A 17,902-nucleotide genomic window follows, 5' to 3' on the forward strand; every position below is an offset into this window, starting at 1 on the left:
GTTTTTAGACATCCTCAGCCTGAAAAATCCATTTTCCTCACTCCTTTGTGAAACTTGAGCTGGCCTGACACCCCGAGAGTGGGGACCGTAGGTTCCTTCCATCTGGCAACTCCACGAATGGCTTGGACTTCAGCTTCCTCCACAGTTCACACTAATTACACTGACTGTGCAGAGCCCCTACTCTTTCCTCTCGAATGTAAGATGTGTAATTAATACCTTCTCCAAGGACCTGCCTTCTCTTTATCACTATGTACCAAGTCCTTCCACTCTTCGAGCTGTCGTTCCTTAATTTACATATTAATTTAATAAAAATGCTATGTAGGTGCTAAAGATAACAATGGTAAAGATTACAGATAAAGCAGGTAAAAATATAGAGTATTTAAACAACATGCTTGGCAAGAATAATCTAGTGGACACATATCTAACACTATTACTAATAACTGAAATAAACTTTTTTGTACATACACACGACATGCATAAAATTTGAACATATACTGGAACATAAAGCAAGCATCAAACAAATTTTGAGCAATTGGTACCACACTGGCAAATGGTATGCTAGTAAACTACCTCTGTGGGAAAAGACAAAAAAAGCTCTGATTTGCAGTGATTCCCTAATTCATGGTATTAACACTTCCACCATAGCTGATTTCAAGCTACCAGCAGCAGCTTAACAATGGGTTTGCACAATTCCTGAATCTTTAACAATCAGATATTGTGAGTCAATATGAGTTGGCTCTAGTACTTTCTGACTATAAAAAATAAGGATTAGCCATTAATTTAAAAAGTATAACTGGCCCTCCCCCTCATTCATTTGGATATTAAAAGCACACTTCTCTAGCTCATGTGTCAAGTATAATGGGTATTCAAACTGAATGATAGTGAACATACTCTATAGGAAAACTCATGAGATGCAACAAAAATGTTCTTCAAGGAATTTTTGTTTTTTTTTTTTGAGTCAGAATTTTACTCTTTGTAGCCCAGGTTGGAGGGCAATGGTGCAGTCTTGGCTCACTGCAACCTCCACCTCCTGGGTTCAAGTGATTCTCCTGCCTCAGCCTCCTGGGGATTACAGGTGCACACCACCATGCCCAGCTAATTTTTGTACTTTTAGTAGAGATGGAGTTTCACTATGTTGGCCAGGCTGGTCTTGAACTCCTGACCTCAGGTGATCCACCTGCCTCAGCCTCCTAAAGTGCTGGGATTACAGGCATGAGCCACTGCATCCAGCCTACTTCAAGGAAATTTGCATCCTTAAATGATTATATTTCATAAGAGAAAAAGTGGAAAACAAATTAGCTAAGATTCAACTGAAATAAAACAACAAAAATGAATAATAAGCCAAAAAGCTGAAGAAAATAAAATGAGGGACATAACAATGGAAAGGGCAGACTTTAATGAAAGATAACACAATGCACAATAGAGATCCTCCCCATCAACAGATATTGGTTGGTTTACTAAAGTGATATAATTAAACTTCCTATAAGATCGAGCAAGTAAAAAGAAAACCCAAACAAAATAATTAAAAACGGGCATCATAGATGCCTCCGAAATTAAAAATGCCATATATGACTAGTATGAATAATTTTATGCCAATAACCTTAAAAAATTCAGATGAAATAGATATATTTTTAGACAAGTATAAGTTATCCAAAGTGATTCAAGAATCAGAAAATATAAATGGTCCTATGCATTCGTTATCTATTGCTGTGTAACTACGAACCTGCCAGTCAATGACTTAAAATGACAAATATTTAGTATTGTTCAGAAATCCACAGGTCAGCTGGATTGTTTCTTTGTCTCAGCAAGGCTGACTAGCAGATTGCAAGTTGCGTAGGTGGCTCTGTGGATCGAAGTTGGGCTCACTCTCAAATATGCTTCAAGAGCAGTTGGCTATAGGCCAGTAGAGTGTGGCCTCAGTTGAGACAAACTGCTTGACCATGAGATGGTCTCCAACAGGCTAGGTAGGGCTTGTTCCTGGGCTGGTGGTAGGGTTCTAATACAGTGAGCAGAAGCACAAAAGCCCTCTTGAGAAACAGGAACAGTGGAAGAACTGCATTCTATTGACTAAGAAATTCATAAGGCTAGTTCAGATTCAAAAAAACAAGGAAATAGATACTTTTTCTTTAGTGATAGGGCATGAATATAGAGAAGAATGAAGAACTGCAACCATTCTTGTTATCTAGCACATCCTAAAATCATCTAAGATGTTGATTCAGCAGTTAGAAAGTCTTCTCACCAAGAAAACACCAGGCCAGATGCTTTTACTGGCAAGTTCTACCAAACATTCAAGGAACAGACAAATCCAATCAAAAGAAATTTCTTCAAAAATAGAAAAAGAAGGACTAAGTCATAACTCATTTTTATGAGGCTACAAAAACCCAGACACCAAAACTAGACAAGAACAGTATGAGAGAAGAAAATAATGACCCAAATGAACTAAAGATCATAAACGCAGAATTCCAAGCACAAGTTAAGGAAACGAAATCTGTCAAAGTATAAAGAAAGAGGATGCGCAATAGCCAAGAGTTTATCTTAGGAAAGCAAGGTTGGTTCAACCTTAAAAAAATCTATTAATTGACTAAGTTAACAAAATATAGGAAATAAATAAACTCCAATAGATGGAAAAAAAGCACTAAATAAAATCCAACAAACATTTATGGTTAAAAAATAATGGTAAATATTAAGAATAGGCTTGAGGATAGGAGTTTGAGACCAGCCTGAGAAACACTGAGACTCTGTCTCTGCATAAAAATAAAAAATTTGTTAAAATTAGGAAAAAAATAATAGAAAGGAACTTTCTTAATAAAAAAAAAAAATAGTATCCACCAAGATGTATAACCAAACATCAGTCTTCATGTTGAAATGTTAAAAGCATTTATTTTAAAACCAGAATCAAAAAAAGACTGAGTTATTTTACTAAACATCGTTTTGGCGGTCCTAGCTTATGCAAGAAAATAAGAGAAGTAAATAAATGTATAAATATTAGAAAGGAAGAAACCAAACTCTCATTATCTACAGATGATACTATATATGAGAAAGCAATCTTACAAAAACCCATAAGCAATTAGATATAAGAATTTAGAAAGTTTGTGGAATATTATATCTATATACAGTTAATTACATTTATCTATCATAGCAATAAACAAAAAATGTAAGTGAAGTCCTGATTATAATAGCAAGATACCATCTAACTACCTATTTTAGAAACAAACATACTAATATATATATAAGATCTGATAGAGAAAATTATAAATTGAAGGCATTAAAAGCATTGAATGAGGTGGTGGTGGCGGGAAATTAAGAAATGTTGATCAAAGGGTACAAACTTCCAGTTTTAAGATGAATGAGTTCTGTGATCTAATGTCCAGCATGATGACTATAGTTAACAATACTGTATTGCTTACTTGAAATTTGCTAAAAGCAGATCTTAAGTGTCCACACACACACACACACACACACACACACAATAACTAAGTGTGATGATGGATATGTTAATTAATTTGATTGCTTATCATTTCACAATGTGTACATATATCAAATCATCACATTGTACACCTTGCATGTACAATTCTCATTTGTCAATAAAGCTGGGGAGAAAAAGCACTGGACAACCTAAATAAATACAGAGTTAATTCCTATTTATGCATGTATTCTCCAGGTTATAAAGTCTCAGGTACCACTAATTCAATCGTGTGGTTTGTTGTCAACATTCTTAATGGAAGGAAATGTTGGATTTCAGTTAGAGGTTACTGAAAATAAAAATGTGTTTTTTACCTCCCATTCATCTTGAAGGACTCTGTGAATTCTAACCACTAACCCATTGGACATCCATGGATCCCAGGATAAAAATCCCCGTTTCTACACAAAAGTTCTTATACTAACAGCTGGCACAAAGACACTTTATTGTTGTTGCCATGGTCATTGCCATCACTTTAGGAGGTGGCATGGATGATCATGAAGTTTTTCTAGTACATTGGGGCAGACAGCTTTGCCACATACTAGCACTGTAACCTGGGCAAGGCAGATGCCTCCCTGAGCTTGGTGCCCTTATGATGCTTCTCCTGGAGACCCTGATTAGGAGAGTTATAGAAGGGAGGTGCCGGGGGAAAAGGAGGAAATAATTTCTGGATACATCTTGCCAGTTACCACTCCAGCCTGACACAGATCATTATTTATAAACTATTAACTACTCATTCTCGGGATTTTATTGCTTATTAAGAGCTGAGTGTAACATCTTTAATTAGAGTCAGGAGTTGGATGTGTAAGAAAGAGAGACAGAGAATATCTGAAATTCTGAATCTAAAATAAAACTCTTTAAACAGATTATTTTTGTAAGAAAAAAAGATTAGGGAAAATCTTTGTCGTCTTTTTTTCTGGTTGAATTTTGAGGCTGTGAAGTTTGTTCTGTATCCAGTGGTTCCATACTTCAGAGTTTTTCTGCTTCCTTGAAAAAAGCAACCTTCCTGAGTTCTACAAGATATTTGTATTTATACTCTCAACATTTAAAATACTTTCATATCTGCTATCTCTACCATCTAACTTCTTTCTGAAGGACTTATGGGGTAGATGTGATCAACTTTTGCTTGAGTTAGCAAGAGAAAGTGCATTTTGCTTGTAATCTACATTTCTTTGCTACAGGACTTCTCAAAGCCTCTATATGGTAATGTGCATTGGGAAGTTCAGACGGGGAAAAAGTAGTCAACATTTCTCAAACTTGTGTGACCTGCTTTTTTATCTATAGAATTTCTCATAGGACTAGTAAGAAAATGCTACTAGATAAACACTTTAAAAAGAAACATTTTTCTTCGGAAGTGTTTGTAGTCACTGTAATTATCAAACAACAACAAAAAAGCAGGGAAAGTAGGGGGTGTGATGGGCTGAATCTAGAATGGGGACAGAGCTGCCCTAGGAGGACCCCACAGATTTAAAAAAATCATCTTACCTGCCTTATTCAACTTGTGATTGTGAATAAAGGTGAAATAACATTCCCGGGTGGCCTGCTCTGATTTCAGAGCCATTTGTTAGGTCCTGGGTCCTCTGGAACCACTTAGGACTGTGGGCCCCACCTCTGAGGTTGGCCTCTATAGCTCCACTGAATGGCCTATACATATCAGCTCTTTCTTCTTCCTTCCCACATTTCTTCAAGGCCCACCCTGCCCCCTGCCACAGAGGTGATGTTTGCTGAGACTGTTTGTCTAAACCAGGCGATCTAGAGAAAGCCAGCCATTTGTAGCACAGGAAGCGTGGGTGTCAACACAAGTGATATGAGGCTGTAGCATCTGGCCTGTCCGAAATCAAGGCTCTATCTCCACCCAACATGAAAGGAAGCAGCGGCAGAACCTTTCCCAGATGGGGCCTGGGCCTGGAGGATGACACAGCGGATTAAAAGGAGATTTTGGTTTAAGCATAGTTGTAAACTTGCATCTCACTTGCTAGAAACTAGAAGTTAGTATTTTGAGAGGCATGTTTTCAACCATCAAACCGACTTTAACTTGCCATCTAGACCAATGGTCCTCAACTGAGGATGATGTTGCCAGCTTCCTACAGGGGACATTGGGCAATGTCTGCACACATTTTATTTATATGTTGTCACAATACAGAGAGGTGTTACTTGGCATGTGGTAGGTAGAGCCCAGGGATACTGCTAAACACCTGTAATGCACAGCACAGCCTCCACAGCAAAGTGTCATCTAGCCCCAAATGTCAGGAGGGCCTAGGTTGAGAGATGCTGCTCTAGAGGATGGTGTTTAATCACAAGGGTGCTTGAATCAGACAGGCCAGGATTCAAACCCTGACTTCACCACCTACTGGCTGCATGGCTCAGGCAAAGCACTTCATTTAATTCTCCCATTTGTAAAACAAAGCTACTGAGACCTATTTCAGAAAGTGCTCCCTTAGTGTAAAGTACTTAAAATGATGCAATTGTACTATTATTGCTCTGTAAAAGGTGGTTGAATTGTCTCCTAAAAGACAGATAGTTGACAGATGCAGACTGATCCCAACATGCCAGGCAGTGCAGTATGTATGGCAAAAGGTTGGGAGAGTTTGTGGAAGAGACAAAGCGTAAAGATGTGGCCTTTCATTTTGGACAGAGTCTGGAACTGTGCCGTCCACTCGGACTTTCAGCAAAGATAGAGATGTTCTATATCTACTGTCCAATATGGTAGCCACTAACCACACATGGCTTTTGAATGCCTGAAATGTGGCTAGTGAGACCAGGGAACTGAATTTTTAATTACAAAAATTTTATGGGGTACATGTACAATTTTGTTACATACAAAGATTGCATAGTGGTTAAGTCAGGGATTTTAGGGTATCCATCATCCAAATAATGTACATTGTATCCATTAACTAATTTCTCATCATCCATCCCCTCCTACCTCGTTACCCTTCCAAGTCTCCACTGTCCATCATTCCACGATGTCCATGTGTACACATTCTTTAGTACCTACTTATGAGTGACTTTCTGTACCTGGCTTGTTTCACTTAATGACCTCCAGTTCCATCCATGTTGTGTCAAAGATGTAATTTCATTTTTAAAAATTATTTCTATTTTTTTTACCTTTAATCCATCTCAAGTTAGTAATTTCATTTTTTATGGCTGAAGAGTATTCCATTATATCTGCATATCACTTTTTTTGATCCACTCATAGAATTTTAAATTTTAATTTTAATGAATTAAAATGAAGATACTGCACATGGCTAGTGGCTACTATATTGGACAGAGCAGGTTTAGAAGGGGAGATGATGTTGACGCAGACTAAATATTGACAATACATGACACTGGATGGGGAGGGTCCCAGTTGGGGTACAGGAAATGAGGGGAGGAAGACATCACTTCTGACCAGGCACTTCATGGAAGAGATACTGGGAAAGCTTGGCCCAAGGTGAGCGGGCTTTTGATAGCAGAAAATGGGACCAGTGAAGGAGAGCAAATTTCAGGCAGAGAAAGTTATGTAGGCAAAGACATAGGCAGGGACATAGGGAGACTGCAGGGCCTGTCTGCACGGATGAAGGTCAGGTCATAAGACAAGAATACCAGACCACACAACAACTGTCATTCGAACTAGGCAATGTCAAAACTAGTTACTCGACAACATACGTAGCGTTAAGCCCAGGACACTCACACATGAAATGGAGAGAAGTGACTTGGGAAAAAAAATGCTATTTTATGGGACAAATTCTTACTGAATCCACCAGAAAGTTGTAGATGTGGGTCTTGAACTCAGGTCTCTGTGGCTTTAAGCACAAAGTTTCCCACTCTACCCCATGAAGGCACCAGGTCTGTGTGTGGGCACAGAAGCTGTAGAATCCCCTAGGAGAATTTGGAAAAGCACTAAATACAATTTTTGACAATTTGACAATTTGCCTCAGGCTGCTCTGGTTTCTAGAACCCAGTTAATGATGGATGACATGGTAGAGGATATTGATGAGGATAAACGGTACTACAAAACTCTGCAGACACTCAGACATTGCCTCAAACCTTCCCTAGAAATCTACAAATTATTGAGACTCTACCAAGCAGTCCTTATTTAGTAGCTGCTGGGGCTGGACTCACAGTGGCAATTGCTTTGGGGATTTTACTACGTGGAGAGGGGAAGAGAATCTCCACATGGGACACCTGAGATTTGCAATGGGGTTTGCTGCCGGAGCAAAACACATTTATCTCCTAACATGAGGGACATCTGCAAGGTATGCCAAATTACAGTGTTCACTGAAGACATTTAGAGGATGTGACCATGTCAATAAGGTGAAAATTTCTCATGACAAAAGGAAATCATCTTGTGCAACCGAAAATCTTGTCAGTTTTGGTCACTGGCTAGAATCTGGGCTTCTTATGTAACCCTGGGAAACAACAATGGTTCCCAAAACAGGTAGATTTTCGAACTGTGTATGTGAGAACGTCTAGCAAGATTTTAATTTTGTTTCCATTTTATTTATCAAAGAGAAATTCCCTCTTTGATAAATAAGATGGAAACAAAAATTTCATAGTCTCTGGACTGTCTATGAATCTTGAAAGGAAGAAAAAAATCACGAGACGTTGCAAAATAAATATTTGGATGTAGAAAGGAGAGAAAGAGATACAAACTTTGAATACATGTTTGAAAACTGAGCACGCTGCTCCTAAAAGTTATCCCATAGAAGAGTTAAAAAAAACAGGAAAACAGGAGCTTTCAATGGCATAATCAATCTGTGGATAGCTTAATTCATGATTTTAGTCATCTGGTATTAACACAATAATTTCATAACTTAAAGGAAATTTTCAAAGTAGCTTATAGGTCCTCCACTTCTTTAGAACTTAAGGTCTGTAGAGTTTTACTCCAGCTAGAACCTAGGGCAAGAAGTCCAGGTAACAAGATGGTCATTTTTTACCTCCCTGGTTTGTAAAACCCGCAGTCCCTTTCACTCCTCAGACACTTTGGATTAAACAAGATGTGTTTTCAAACTACTTTGTCTCTTAATTTTTAAACCCTTGTTTATTTTAACTTAAATTTAATCCACATGTTTCTGATTCATTTATACTTAACTCATCAAAATGCTGTTTCATAAAAAGGTCTTTGATGTTCAATTTGCCTTTGGAGCTATTTTTAATAAGTTCTTTTTTTTTTCTAAAAGCTTCCTTACTTAGAAACAGAAAGTTCCATTTCATTTCTATTTAATAACTAGGGGTCCATAGTGTTGGGTTCAGTTCATTATTTAAATAAAATAATGTATGTAAAATGCTTCATAAATTCTAAAGCAATTGCTGCCTGTTAGTGATTACAGCTGCTATTGTTATTGCAACCATGCAGAGGGGCATTCAGAGGATCGAGGTTTCTTCCTCCCCACGTTCGCTGAACTAGAACATCTCGTAGCTCTGTTTCATTTACAACATTTTCTTATTCTAGGACTTTCACATTCTTAGTAGCAAGTACAATAAACACGTCAAATGACTGGTGAAAGAATAAAAAATGATGTCAGATTGAGAGCCACCCACACAAATTGAACCCCTTTTAGCTGAGGTCTCACTTGGACCGACAGGCTGACCCTCAGTGGGGTTGAGTGTCCGGTTGGCTGTCACTGACTTCAGGGTCAGGGGCTTCTCAGTGTATTATTTGCATGAATTGATAGGCTTTGACAGAAAAATGATTCACTCAAAAGGAAGCTTTGTGAGCAGGCACTGGGGCAGGAGTTGGGGGTGGATAAGCAGGCAAGGTGGGGTCTGTTCCTCAGCCCCAGGCATGCATTCCAAGCCTCGTGGAGAGCTGTACGGAAAAGCTGCAGCTGTTTGCAAGGGGAGCTCTGGGAGATGTGGGCACATAAGGGGCTGCTTAGGATCGTCAGGCAGAGGGAGGTAGTAGAACATTCTGCTGTTTCTGGGTAGAACTCAGCCCTGCCCTGGCCTTACGGCAGTTCCTACACGTTGATGATAGTGTCTGGTGGAATAGTGGGGCAAGGGTGGCTGAGATTCTGTTTTCTGGCAGGACATGGCAAGGAAGTTTTAACAATATCCTGTTTTGGCAATAACCAGTTGCCTGTAGGAGTATTACCCAGTTAAAGCTGGCTTAAGTGCATGTGAGCCTCCCTGGGGTCCCCAGAAACACTTTGGGATGTGTGTGCGTGTGTGCGTGTGTGTGTGCGTGTATGCGTGTGTGTGTGTGTGTGTATGAAGAGGAGGGGTTTCCATGTGTCTCTCTGACCTCAATCCTTGTTGGAATCTGCTGAGGCCTGAGGCCATTCAGGTTACATGTGAAAACAGCAAAACGGTCGTTCTGTTGCTCTGTGCTCACAGTTGTATGGAAGGTCTCCACCGCTCTCACACGAGTGAACAGGAGCGCTTTGTCTCCTGGAAGCTGACCCCGATCCTGTGTGTGAAGCGTAGACTTTCAGCTTTTGCATGCTGCACACCAGGCTGCCTTGAGGAATTTGGAACCAAACATGAAAACTCTTTCTCAACAATAGAGGGAACGTTGCTGTGCCCTTTCACACATCAGTCTTTCCTGGTGAATGGCTTCCCGGCCTTCTGATTCTTGCCGTATGGAACAATTGGCCTGTTCAGTTAACTTGCCAGCGGTAATCAGTTATTTTCTCCTCGCCATAAATTTCAACCATTCTTTTTGGAGGAGAAAGAAATTAAAGAAACAAAGGGAAGTGGCTATAAAGAACAGAACTGTCAGAATAGAAAGTGTTTGAGTAATTTGTTGGGTCCTTGGTTTAGGGTTGACTGATTTTAGCACTAATTTTGGTTTGGAGGATTTCTTGAGACAAAGAGACCCTATTTGAAACTACGTCTCTAGTGAAGATTGTGATTACGAGAGGGGAAATGCTGTGTAATGGAGGTCTTGTTATAATTCCATAACCTAATTGATTATTTCCCCTTCTTTGCTTAGAATTCTGATGTGTATTTGGCTATCTCTCTTTTCATGAAACAAGCCAGATCTTTGACAACACCCACTGAACTCGGTCCATTATAAACATTGCCCAAAAACCACCTGGTCCAGCAAAATTGTAATAACTGCTCTGCGGCTCAGTCCACCGGGTCTCTTTTGAAAAAGGGGGAAAAAATTCCCCAAATGACTAATGTTCTTAGGTCCAGCAGCAGTTTTTCATTGTTCTCAAAGCACCTGGTATAACCTGCTTGCTTTCAATTCTTCTGAGAGCTTGAGGATTTGAAATGAAAAGAGAAAACAGAATCCCCTAAGTCCACGGGCAAGGCAATCTGCTCTCATAAAGAAAACATGGAACATTTCCGAACATGTGGCCCGCTCAGCTGCCCTCGTCAGGGTCAGATTTATGTATTTGCTCTGGAATCAAGATTTTTGTCCACCAGGCACAATACCTTGGAGTATTTACAGTGTAAGCTATTTTGCTAAAGCAAACAGCTGCATCGAGGCTCAGTAAACCCCCCTGTCCCCAGACGCAGGAGCCAGAACCTTCTCAGGCGGGCGAGCAGGTGTGTGTCCTAACTAGGAGGTGAACTTTCTTTGGGCCTGACTCTCCAAATGTCTGAACATTTTTCCTTTTTCCAGGATGCGATCTGATGACTTCTGAAAGCATTTCAAAAGGAGATTCTTTGCTTATTTTCCCCGTGATAAGAAAAACGAAAAAGGGTACAGTTATTACAATCTGAGGGGAAGGGTTGGGTTGCTTTTAGAGGAAACTGTAGATAAAGTCTGAGCTGTGACAAAGGCACTTTATCATCATCTTCTTTTCCTTTTTTTAGTTCCCCTCCCTTTTTTCTGGCAGAGAGGGTGGAGGCCATGGTCATGAGCAGGAATTTAAAAGGGAAACGAAAGACAAAAAGCAGGAGACTGCTTTTGCCCCGTGGAATCTCAATGGTAATTTTTGCTTGCGAGTCACTCCTTACTGGCTTCATCAGTGGAGAGGACAAAATCACCCACATATCTGCAGTGAGGACTTTAAAAAACAGAGTGGAATAAAGGGATGGAGTGATTTATTTATTTATTCATCTAACAAATATTTATTAAGTGCCCACTGGTATGGGGCTAAAGTTACTGTGGTAATGGGGTTGGACATATCCCTGCAGGAGACCAAAGGTGTCTCCCTCACTAGCTAACTGCAAAACATCCACAATTTCAACCATTTCTTACCCTGATCTGTCCTCCTGCCTTTATCTTCAAAGCTAGCAGTGTAGCATCTTCAAATCATTCTCTGCTTTTAAAAACTTTTATTTTTTGTAGAGACGGAGTCTCCCTATGTTGTTCAGGCTGGTCTCGAACTCCTGGCCTCAAGTGATCCTCTCACCTCGTCCTCCCCCAAAATCTGGGATTACCAGCATGAGCTACCTGCACCCAGCCTCCTACAGCCCTCTAATAAGGACTCTTGTGATGATATTAGGTCCATCCAGATAATCTGGGACGGTATCCTCATCTCAAGATTCTTGATAATATTTGCAAACTCTCTTTTACCATTTAAGCAAATGTATTCACAGGTTCCGGAAATATGACATAGGCATCTTGGAAGCCACTCCTCAGGTAACCAAAATTCCATTTTGAGATATTTACCAAGTGGGTCCTTAATATATAAACAAAACAGGCTGGGTGCAGTGGCTCATGCCTGTAATCCCAGCGCTTTGGGAGTCCTAGGTGGGTGGATAGCTTGAGGTCAGAAGTTTGAGACCAGCCTGAGCAACATGGCAAAACCCTGTCTCTACTAAAAACAAAAATTAGCCAGATGTGGTAGCATGCACCTATAAACCCAGCTACTTGGGAAGCTGAGGCATGAGAATTGCTTGAATCCAGGAGGTAAGTTTGCAGTGACCCGAGATTGCACCACTGCACTCTAGCCTGGGTGACAGAGATAGACTCTATGTCAAACAAAACAAAACAAAACATGATTATTAAAATTTATAAAAGTGTATATTAAGTTGAATTAATATCTATCTGTTTTACTCATTTCATCAACAAGTATTCCTAAATATCTATATGCAAGGCTTTGCCCAGTCTTCCCACTGTCAGCTTAAGAGCTCCTCCTTCTCTACCTTCCTCAGGAGGATTGATTCTCCATTCTCAGCATCTATATAGAGCCTGGCCCAGAGTTGGAACTCCCTAACTGTTGACTGACATTATTTCAATGACGTTTCTGTGTTTCTTCTCTCTGCCAGCCTCTAAGCCACCATTCCTTAAAGCACGTTTCACAAAACACTTGTCTCATGAGATTACGTCACATACAAACAGTTCTATGGTCAAAATATTTCAGAAAACACTACATATTTTACCCTCTATATTGGAGATTCGCAGTAGTGTGCATTGGCTTATTAAAGACTCTGAGAGGTCCTGCAGTGGCACGGGGTAGGAGTGGGGAGAGGTAATTTAACATGGAATTTTCCAGATTTACTTGCCAATGGAATTCCTTTTCCTACAAAATTGATTAACATCACATTTTGAAAAATATTGCTCTAAGGTCCTTGGGGTAAGAATCAAATTGTGTCCTTCTTTGTATCTTTTGTGGCTGGTGTGTCCCTGGGATACTGTGGATGCTTAAAAAATATATGTTGAATGAATGCATTAAACAAAAGGAAAACCAAGTTGATAAGACAAGGTCACTTCTCTCAAGTTGCTAAAAATGAAGAAGACATATGTGTAAATAATTATTTATAGTACTAGATAAATTAAAAAGCGATCTAAGCTACAATTGTTAATAAGAAGGAGAAAATCAAATCCAAATGCTGAAAACCAACCTGAGTTAAACAGAACTGAGCCAGGTTACTCAAGCTGCCCTTTGAACTTTGTGGACTGCTCTCTTTCAGAAAGGAACAAAGAAAATTCGATCTGTGCCGCACAGAACAGAACAGAAAGGAATAGCTGTCTTCAGATAAAAAATGAAAATTGTTATGGAAAAGATTAAGCTAGGATTAAAACTCCAAGTCAGGTCTCTATTGCGCCCCGAGTGATGGCTGAGAACCCACTACTCATGTCCAATTGTGTCTGTGAACCACAGGCAGTCAGTTTGAGGGAGTGAACCCAGAGCTGGCTGCCAAAGGTTGGGCATGGATTTTCCAATCCCAACCACCATCATTTATCAGAAATGAAGGTTCTCTTGACACAGGAAGCAGGAATGGCCTCGCTCTGAGATGGCGCCAAAGGCCAGGGCAATCATGGATGAACCAGCCACTCCAGCAGCTTTGCTGGGTTCCCCTGTTGGTTGAATCTAAGAGCTAATTCAACCCAGGTCATGAAGTGGCAGCAGCCAGTCTTTCCTATGTGTTCTGCCAAAGTCACTAGTTCAAGCGAGAAGGGAAAGAAGTTGGTATGGCTCCATAGAAGAGGCAAAAGGTTTTGGGACCACCAGAAAGATGTGGGTTTGAATACTGGCTTTGCTGTCCATGCCTGTACGCAAGTTACTTAACTTTTATGAGCCCATGCCTTCAGTTGGGAAATCTGAATATACCTCTGCATAGGGTTGTTGTAAATCCTAGAAGTAAAGTTTACAAAGTATATGTAGTAGTCACTCAGTAAACAATAGTAGGATAGCATTTATAATTAAAAATGCTTATTAGTAATATAAAATTATAATATTAACATGATAAAATATTAATAAAGGATATATTTAGAATAATATTTTAACAGTAAAAAATGGCAGGATAAAATTTGTGAGTAACTAATTTTGCTCTCTTATACTTGTTTCAGGATTTCTTTTTATTTTATAACTTTGCTCAGTATTTGGAAAGTTGTTCATTCTGGGCTTATTGCCTCAGGGAATAGTGGAACTAGCAGGGAAGCAAATAAGAAAGAACCTCTTCTGGATTTTCGGTTTCAAAAGCCAGACAATGAAGGAATAAAAAAGAAGACTCATGATACAGACTTGCCCTGACCAACATGGTAGCCACCAGCTAGCCGCGGCTATTGAGTGTCCGAAATGCGGCTGGTCTGTGTGCTGTAGGTATCAAACACACACCAGATTTCAAAGACTTAGTGCAAACTAGAATGTAAAGCACTACAGCTGAATGTTTGTGTCCCCTGAAAATTTGCTTGCTGTAACCTAACCCCCAATGTGATGGCATTAGGAGGTGGGACTTTGGGAGGTGATTAGGTCATCAGGATGGAGCCCTCATGCATGGGACTAGGATCTTTGTTAAAGAGGATCCAGAGTTTCTGTGCCCTTCTGCCACTTATGAACCAAAAATCTGTCCCTCACCAGATATCCCTGCCAGTGCCTTGATCTTAGACTTCCAGCCTATGGAACTATGAGAAATAAATTTTTGTCATTCATAAGCCACCTGCTTTATGCTATTTAGTTATAGGAGTCTGAATGAACTAAAAAAGTTATTAATTTTTAAAACAAATGAAAATATTTTATTGAATTAAGTAAAATGTATTATTACAATTAATTTTATCTGCTTTCTTTCTTCTAATGTAGCTACAGAGAATAAACACATGTAGTTTACGACTGCAGGCACATTATGTCTCTTTGGAACATCACTTGGCTGAGACAATGAAGGAACAGAAAAGACTTATGGTGTCGATAATTGATCTGATTGAAAACATACTCAGTCTGAGCAAGGTTTCTTGCTGCTAAAATTAGAAATGGATTCCTGGACTGGGTGAGGAGGGTCAAAGGCATGCCATGAGAACTAAGATGCAAGTTCATTCTTGTGACCTGCGTGACTCCTAACTCTGTAGCCTTAGACCTGGAGAGGAGATGCGTTGTCCCCAAATAAGGTTTTGGGATCAGAGGCAAGGATATTTGTGCCTCCTTTGCCAGCTAGAGTTCTGGTGTGGCAGCAGGAGTCCAGAAGGAGGACTGTATGGTCACCCCAGCAAACTGGGCCTTAACCTCATTATGTTTCCCACGCTCCAGGAGAAGAATTCCCACACATCCCCAGAGTGGCACAGACATAGGAGAGCAACTAACTGCCAGATTTGAAGAAGCTTTGCAGATAGGATCAGGGGCTGACTCAACAGGAACCTGAACGGACTGACAACCTAAGAAGATAAAGGATGATGGGAGTTTCCTTGCAAATTGTCTTAGGCCACATTCCCTAGAAACAGAGCTCAAGATCAGGATTCTTTTGGAAGTGACTTCTTGAGGTAGGGTTTGCAGGAGAAACCTGAAAGCAAGAAAGGAAGGCAAACAGAATAGGGCAGGGGAGGAACTTAGGCAGAGACATAGCTTCAGGAGTAAACCAGGCCCTGCCTGATCCCACAGAGTCCTGCAATGTGAAGTTGTATCACAGAATTTGTTCCATCTTGAGGCATGAAGGCTGAGCTCTTATGCAGCTCCATCAATCATTAGTTACAGAGGAACCTCAAGGGGCCTTTTTAAAAATCATCTTCCAGGCATTTCTAAGAGAAGTGACTCCAGTCAGTGAGGGACAATACTCCTGAGAAGGGTGCAAACCTTCAGCAGCCAGGGGATGAGAGCAGAGTCTGGGAAAGAGGACTGTGCTGAGTGCCCACAGCATCTGCCACATGGAGAGGGGTCAGCAGGACAGCAGATGAACCCCCTTCCATTGCCTTGGCACAATGGAAGTCTCATTCTTGGCACTGGGCAACAACTCTCAGGAGAGAGGGAAGATCCTAAGTTGGTAGAAATTAATTTTTTCCCATCCTTGTTGATAGGGAACTTGATATAGTAAGTAAGGCAAAGAATTAAAAAATAAAATTTTATTTCTTGTATACCTGAATTATGGACTGAGATTCACTCTTCATTGTAATGATTACAAGGTACAGCAAGCTAAATAAAGGTGGGTATAAGACGTTTATGAGAAAAAAGAGGTATGTCCAATGGCAAATATATATGCTTTTCTTATAAAGTAAAAACAGACTGGGCACAGTGGCTCATGCCTGTAATCCCAGTGCTTTGGGAGGCTGAGGAAGAAGGATGGCTTGAGGCTAGGAGTTCGAGATCAGCCTGGGCAACACAGTGAGATATCACCTCTACAAAAAAAAAAAAAAAAAAAAAAGTAAAAATCAACCAGATGTGGTGGTATATGCCTGTAGTTCCAGCTACTTGGGAGGCTGAGGCAGGAGGATTACTTGAGCCCAGGAGTTCAAGGTTGCAGTGAACAATGATCACTCCATTGCACTCTAGCCTGGATGACAGAGAGAGAGAGACACTGTATCAAAAAAAAAAAAAAAAAAAAAAAGTAAAAAAGTAAAAACAAAAAAAACAAGATTTATAAACCTTGTCCAGTATGGGCTATTGGTAATTCTGGTGAGAAATATTTACACATTCCAGTGGTTACATGATGCAATTTCCAGGTGGATATTACATGGACTGTGACGAACCTGGAATGATGGTACTGACACCGTAAATATCTCATTAGCAGATTGCCTCAACCTATAAAAAAGAAAGCTTTTACTGATTTATTCATGTGGTCACCATATTTTCCAGAGAATTTCACACACATTTAGATGTGTTTAATCCAAGGGAAAAACAATCATCTGGACTGGAGGAAGTTGCCAATAGCTCACGGGACTAAAATTTCTCATGTGTGTCGTTTAACATGGGTCCACGTAACAGGTTTTTCCTGTCTGTATTTGTTTGACAGATTAATTAAATCAATTTCAATTTACATTTTTTATCCCATTCTAATTTAGAAACTGTCAGCTAAGACTTAGAAAGCTCAGAAAAAAAGTCAAAAACAATGAAAGGGTAAGCCCCCACGTATATGGAAAAAAAAAAAAATACAAATTTGCCAAATGTTTGCCAGCACTAAGGGTACTGGTAAGTTCTTCTTTCCATTTCCCTTCCAAATGCTCCAGCTCATTACACTGCTTTTCCCTTAATTTGATTTAGAACTCATATGCAGTCTTTACTATGGTGTTCTTAACTACTTGCTGTACAATTTATCTGATTCTATAAGGCCATTCACTTACTGAACTTAATGAATATTTCTTGGGTATCTACCACATGCCAGGTGCTGAGCTAGGCAGCAAGGACCCAATGGTATACAGAACAGGTCCTGCTCCTGTCTTTATGAAACTTATAACAGGTACACGGTCATCAACTGGGCTAACAGAAAACATCAGATCTTTGTTTTGAACCTGGTTTCTGTTTTTGTTTTTTTTTTGAGACAGGATCTCGCTTTGTTGTCCAGGCTGTAGTGGCATGGCATGGCCCACTGCAGCCTCCACTTCCTGGGTTCAAGTGATCCTCTCACCTCAGCCTCCAGAGTAGTTGGGACTGCAGGTGTGTACCACCATGCCTGATAATTATTTTATTTTATTTTTTTATAGAGACAGGGTCTCACTATGTTGCCCAGGTTGGTCTCGAACTCCTGGGCTCGAATAATCTTCCTGCCTCAGCCTCCCAAAGTGTGGAGATCACAGGCCTGAGCCATCATGCCTGGCCTCTAATGGTTTTTTTTCAAACTAATATTTATAGCTAGTCATAGAAACATTGAATAATATCTACTGTTCATCAAGGCAAGGTACTTGGGGCTTTAAAGATGTCC

This window comes from Aotus nancymaae, unplaced genomic scaffold, assembly GCF_030222135.1.
Source record: "Aotus nancymaae isolate 86718 unplaced genomic scaffold, 86718_ANA_hifiasm-v0.15.2.pri h1tg000046l, whole genome shotgun sequence".
Lineage (NCBI taxonomy): Eukaryota > Metazoa > Chordata > Mammalia > Primates > Aotidae > Aotus > Aotus nancymaae.